Source organism: Leiobunum rupestre, chromosome 8 (assembly GCF_980474605.1).
Source record: "Leiobunum rupestre chromosome 8, qqLeiRupe1.1.hap1, whole genome shotgun sequence".
Lineage (NCBI taxonomy): Eukaryota > Metazoa > Arthropoda > Arachnida > Opiliones > Sclerosomatidae > Leiobunum > Leiobunum rupestre.
Window position 1 is genome coordinate 57,370,828 of NC_143391.1, and position 6,905 is coordinate 57,377,732.

Here is a 6,905-nt window from a genome sequence, read left to right on the forward strand (position 1 = left end):
CAGTAAAATTTCTCTCTGACTAGCTTCCTCTAGCTTAAATTTCTACTCTTCAATATGCTTTTCCATTGTTAACGTAATTCTGATAAATGCAATAAAAACATTAATCGGGTAAAATATGAATCCATAATTAAACCTAGCGGTGAAATTATGTAAAAATGTTATTAAATACAACACGGTTCAAACAAATATTTTATCCAATGGTTGACAAATTGAGGTGGTTTTAGAAAACTTGCTTTTCAAAGCAATAAACATTAAATAAACATAAATAAATAATAAATAAAATAAGACGTATGTATGTACCATGGCAATTACCTTTTATTTCTTATACTTTTAACTCTAAAAAATAGAAGTGTTATCTGTGTGATAGATAATATCTGTTGATTCACGCCCTATTAATAAATTTTGGGTTTTACTGTAGTATAGTCTAAGCCTTTAAAAAGTTTAATCCTGAGTTCTACAGTACCACATTTCCGAAAAGAACACTAATATGATATCGGTTCTTTATTGTTAAGTTGTGTAATTTAAGAATTGAAATTATTAACACGAAAGAGTAATTTTATATTAATATTGAAAACATGTGTGAAATATTAATTGAATACGTTTTGCTAGAAGAGGAAGAACTTTTGAGCCACCTGTCAGAGGTGTACTACGAAGAAACCAACCTACTCTTCAATCAACTAAAGTCTCCAGATTCTTTATAAGATTTAATTTACTTTTTTATCAATTTTAATTTAATATTTTTATCTCTACCAGTATTTTTTTAATTTTCTTTGGCGAAATTTGCTTTGCAAACATAAAAAAAACGGAATATTTACATTTTAAAAACAAACAGATCAAATCAGAAGCGCATTGTGAATTAAACAGAATTAATAATGAAAAGTTAATTATCTTTTAAAATTCCAAAAATAATCCATTTTAATAACATTCGATAGTGTACAAGGTTACACTTATCTTTTATTAATATAAGATAAAAGTATTTTTGAGAAAATTAACATTATTCTAGTGAGACATTACAAATCTTGCTATTTTTTAATAATGATTCTTATATTAAATTATAATAAAAGCTTTTACAGATATTTGATTTATAGAAACTACGCTGACAATATAAAAATACAAAAATGATACTGTTTTTATTTATTCTTACGTTTTTAATAATTAAATTTAAAAACATGTTGATAATATTCAAAACCAAATCCATTCCATTATTAGCAATGATGCTGTTGTTAAAATGTAATGTGTAGGGGGAATTCAGCATAAAAACCGCTCTTTTAACTACGTAAACACATAACAAGTTCAACATAAAATCAAATAATTTGTTAGTTAATATTTATCATTATATTCATTTAATTAACAATTACAAGTTTTAGCCCGAATTTCAAACCCGATACCTAATTTCGTAGTAAAGAAATATCTTCTACGAATTAAGGTAAATATAACTATATTTATTTGTATCCTTATAATTTGTTTTTTATATTTCTATATTTACAACCTTTAATTTTTTTCATATTACTAATTATCTCTTAATTAAATAGGCTATTTTGTACATATTTTGAGATTGTTTTGTTAATCTTTATTGTTTATATAATTTAATTTGCAATTGTTTGAAAAATAATTTTATTGGTGTAAATTTTTTTATCTTATTTATTACACTATCCTGGTAGTCAATACATTTAGTCTTTTGCGAAAGAAGTCTTATTATTATTATTATTATCAATAGTTGTTAAGTATTATAAACGATTGTATCTTCAAAAAGTAAATTGTCAATAAGCTTTGTTTTTAAAACCATACATTTTTATTTACAATTTTTTTCAAAATAGAGGATTTATTAATTATCTAGCGGTTGTTTGTAAAAACTAGTTTTTTCTTCTCACTGGCTCTGTTGAATGTTTCCTTGTGAAACGTGATCTGCGTTTATAATTTTATCGTTTGTTAGAAAATTGTTGAAAAATCCAAACTAGTTTTACAAGGCTGTAATTGTAGTCGATAACGTTTACACGTGACGATAATTAAGGGGTGGGTATCAAATCAGTTTTACAAGGCTAATACAATAGAATGTTGAACCAGTTATATCATAGAGGTAATTATAATTTATGAATTTAAAGATATCGCTCGCAATCCGGCTGAATTTCTTAGACCGTGTCTTGTACGATGGCTTTGCGTGTTTCTGGTAACGCTGTTCAGCAGAAAAATAAACTTATAAATCAAAGTAAGTATTATTTTATTTGAAAAATAATTAAAATTATTAAACTTAATTTTGTTTTAATTTAGCCACCGTTAAACACCCGTTCGTTCACTGTGTATAGTCAGAGAAAATTCTATCCACGTGTATTCACAATGTTGCTATTTTTAATTTAAAAAAAGTTAATTATTTTTTATTTATTTTAAATAAATGGTTTTTGGAATTTTTATTGATTATGTAATTTAAAATGTTTTTCCAACTTTAGAATATATTATTTTACTATTAAAAATTAACCAGACATCCATTTGCGTAAAATTATAGTCTTTTGAGTTGCAAAAGTTAGTGTTCGGCAGTCGATTAGTTTTTATCCATGAATAAAATAAGCTCGGCTATATTTCAATATTTATTTAAATAACCAATAGTTTAATAAAAATTGCAAAATATTTAAATAATTGAAAGTGAATAAGCCTATTATTTAAATAAAAACAAACAATTACTTAAATAAATACCGCTTTTATTCAAATAAATGCATGGTTGCGTAAAAACATAAATAAGTTAAAATGATATTCTTTTTCCCATCTTTTTTTTAAATAAATCGGAAAATTTGTGGATAATGAATAAACAATTGCGAACACTTGCAAAAGTATCAATAAAAACAACATTGTATCTTCAAAAATGTAAGAATTATTTTTATATTGGTAAAGCAATACGTTTAATAACATTATACTTTTGAATTGCTAAATAAAATGAATTTTTTCATAATACATTAGTGACTATATCTCTGGCGGATATCGCCCGATTAAGTTCATTCATGAATCTATTTAACCCATGAATATTCAACTGGAATACCCTAGGTCACCTCTGGCGACGCGTGGGGCGGAGCCAATTGATAGTGACGGAGTCGAAGTAGAACGCAGCTGTGTCAGCTGTTATTTATAAGCAGTCGAAGCGTTAGTTCCTAAAATGACGCGTTATGGTTATGTTTCCTTTTTGCAGTACTTATCATTAATCTATTTAAATAAATAGATCTATTTCATATTATTATTAGAATAGATTTTATTAGAATAAAATGATAACAGAGCATTTATTATTTAATAATAATATGGCAAACATTGACTCAGGTTTTCTTCCAAAGTTTCACCGAGGCTTAACTTTTCAAAGATAGTTTGAATGTTTAAATTGTTTTAAATCTCACAGACACTCGATAGCATAAGATTGCTTTCAAAATATCGCAGTAACATTCCTTTTTAATTTATATTTTTATACTAGAAATAATTATAACTGTAAAGCGTATTTTGAACAAAATAACGTGAACCGTACCTGAGAAGTCATTTCGCGGCTATTCTGCTCTCGTAAACTATCTGGCGCTAAAATGACATCATGTCCGAATTCGTTCTTATTGGCTTAAAGAGTAAATCCCTCGAATGGCGCGAAAATAGGCTCCGCCCCACGTTCTCTCAGAGTATACCGTGGCTAATGATAGAGTTGGATATTCATGGGTTAAATAGATTCATGGTTCATTGTAATGTTTTAAAAATGTTTATTGATTGTTTATGTAATTAATTTATTATTTTAAAATAATTGTTTTTTGGATTTTATTTGATTATATTATTTTAGAATGTATTAGTGTACTATTGAAAACCAATTTCCCTGATAAAATTACCCCTTTGTATTGCAAATGTTAAAAACAATGTATCTCCAAAAGTAAATAAATTTTATTTTATTTATTATAAACAAAATTGGCTATATCTCGGGCGAATATTGACCAGCCCCATTGTAATTTGTTGTGTTTTTAAAATATGTATTGATTGTTTATTATGTCGTTATTGTATTATTTATTTATCTCCAAAAGTAAATAAAGTTTCATTTCAACAGGGGTAAAACATAAGCTATTGGGCGGATATTGACCAATCAGGCCTATTGCAATTTGTTGTGTTTTAAAATATGTATTTTATTTCGACAGGGGTAAGTTAGATAGCACGTGACAGACAAACTTGTCAAGGCTATAAAGCGAAGGTCTCGAATTCGTTTCCCCATCTCGCAAATAACTCATTAGCATTTTAAACGGCTAAAAAACGAAAAAACGAAAAAAACGATATCAAAAGTTAATTAACATGAGTATTTGGTGGGGTCACATATAACCGCCGATATCTCGGGCCGACCTTGTCCGATCGTTACTTGTTGGGGTGATAGACCGAGGCTTAGGGGTGGTGGACAGGTGTCAGGCATCGAGGTCAACGATCATCTTCAAGGTGAAATTTGAGATTTAAATTAAAATATTTTGATGATTTTTTCCAAGGTTAAAAATTGGTTTTTGGAAAAAAATTTGGGGGTTGTTTTGGGGGGGGGGGTTATGGCGGCCATCTTGAAAAAAATGGCAAGAATATTTTGTTGATTTTTTCCAAGGACAAAAATTGGTTTTTGGAAAACAATTTGGGGGTTGTTTTGGGGGGGGGGTTATGGCGGCCATCTTGGATTTACATGTTCAAATTTAGTTTATCTCTACAAATTTGAGATTGAAAACAAAAATATTTTGTTGAATTTTTCCAAGGTGAAAAACTGGTTTTTGGAAAAAAATTTGGGGGTGTTTTGGGGGGGTGTTATGGCGGCCATCTTGGCGGCCATCTTGGAAAAAATGGCAAAAATATTTTGTTGATTTTTTCCAAGGACAAAAATTGGTTTTTGGAAAAAAGTTTGGGGTGTTTTGGGGGGGTGTTATGACGGCCATCTTGGCGGCCATCTTGGAAAAAATGGTTCATATTTAGTTTCCTACTACTCCCGACCTCTAAACTTTCCATTGCGAAATAGAACAAAAATGGTCAAAAACACCAAATTTAAGGGACATCTTGTAAAAATATTTAACCATAAGTACCTGTTTACTGTAATAACCCTATGTTCTGGCCTAATGGAGTAGTATGGGTTCAAATATACCTTCCTCGATTTAGATTTGTTTGAAAACAAACTGTGTGCAACTCCTCTACTCCCAATATTAAATATGAAAACTCTAACTTCCCTAAAACTAAACTCTTAGATTATAAAAGCCTACTCTGGCTTCAATTTGTATAACCGACTAACTTCCTCCTCCTAATATTTCTTAAAAAAATACTTTGCAAACTTAAAATAACTTTATACATTTTAATTAAGGTTATATAATGCGTTTTAAGTGTCCAAAGTTAGCCACAAGAGTGGTGTATTTAAATTTATAAAAATATTATAATTTAAAGGTCCTAGCAAAATGTTTACTACATTATTGAATAGAATAGGGTTCATTTTATTTATTGAGCATATATTAAGATAAATCTTGCATTAAGTAAACCCACTAAACCTTATTTCGTTAACTAGTAAGAGCTACATTCCTTAAACTTTTTAACTAATATCAAAGTAGATAATCACTATACCTGATTCGAGTTCCTTCATCTTGATAACTTAAAATCTGAGAAGCAGAAATTTTTTTGCCCGACTAAGTCAAAGGTTACGGCTAAAGGAAATGACTTTTGAAAATCGTCTGCGTCGTCTGCTTCAGGCGGGAGGTTTTTTTTAGTTTAAAGTGTCCAATTTTAGCCGTGTCCCAACTAACCCGAAACCACCATACCAGACTTTTTTATCAGTATATCACAATCAACATAAAAAAGGATACATGGTCACGATTCTACTCAAACTTATTTTTGCACCTATGCCCAAGCGACAAAGATCATAAAGAGTAGCATACACATACAAACTTGCGCCTTATTAAATCTTATCAAATATTTTCAAGAGATTATTTGTTTTTACACTTACAATATAAGTTTTGATCATCATCTAAACTACATTTTAGAGGGCCTTCACGATATCCTCAGATTGAAAACATTATAACATTGAGAAAATGAATTTGAAAACTTGGAAATCTTTAAGAAATTGATCTAAAGGTGGTTTCACACTCGGCAGAAAGTCAGCAGCTTAAAGTAGGTAGTTAGTGGTAGGTCAAATGCGAAACAGTTTCCCGCTCGGCGTTTATCACAAAAAAATCGTATAATTTTCCTTCGATTGTAAAACCTGCATTATTCTTTTCTTGATATTATACAACCTGATGAAATGTACATCCTGAAATTTTCCTATGAGAGTTTGGAGATAATTATAGTTACGATGTTTTTAACTCTGACGCGACCATGGCCATAATAAACAAATTGTCTGAGTCTAGCTATTTACTCTAAAAATTAAATTTGAATCATTACTTAGTGAAAAGAAATGCTTACGAAACTTTTTATTTTATAAAACGAAAATGTGAAAAAAATTACAATTTTGTTGTTGTTTATTTTTGTAAATATATATATTTTTACTTGCGCATTACGAACGTATTTTTAATATTCTTGTTATAAATTTTGTTGAAATTATACATAATTTCGGGGTGGACAAAACTGGAAAGATAAATGAAAAATAATGGGGTGCGATTTTGGCGTATTGGCCAGGCTGCCAAGTGCTCGAGCTACGGATCTCTTTTCGCTTAAGGGCAACGCAAGTGACCATGCAGGGGGGTAAATTATCTTATAGATAAAAAGAACGACTGCGCATGCGCTATCTGCCATAGCCTTTCCCTCTGTAAAAAAAGCAGAACCATATTTGCCGAATTTATTTTGTATAAATGCGCCTCTCGCAAAATCCATGCATTCTTTAGTCGCGAAAATGGCCGAGGAAAGTGAAGTCTCCGTGCTTACCGACAAATCGGATCCTAAACTTCTACAAAATAAAT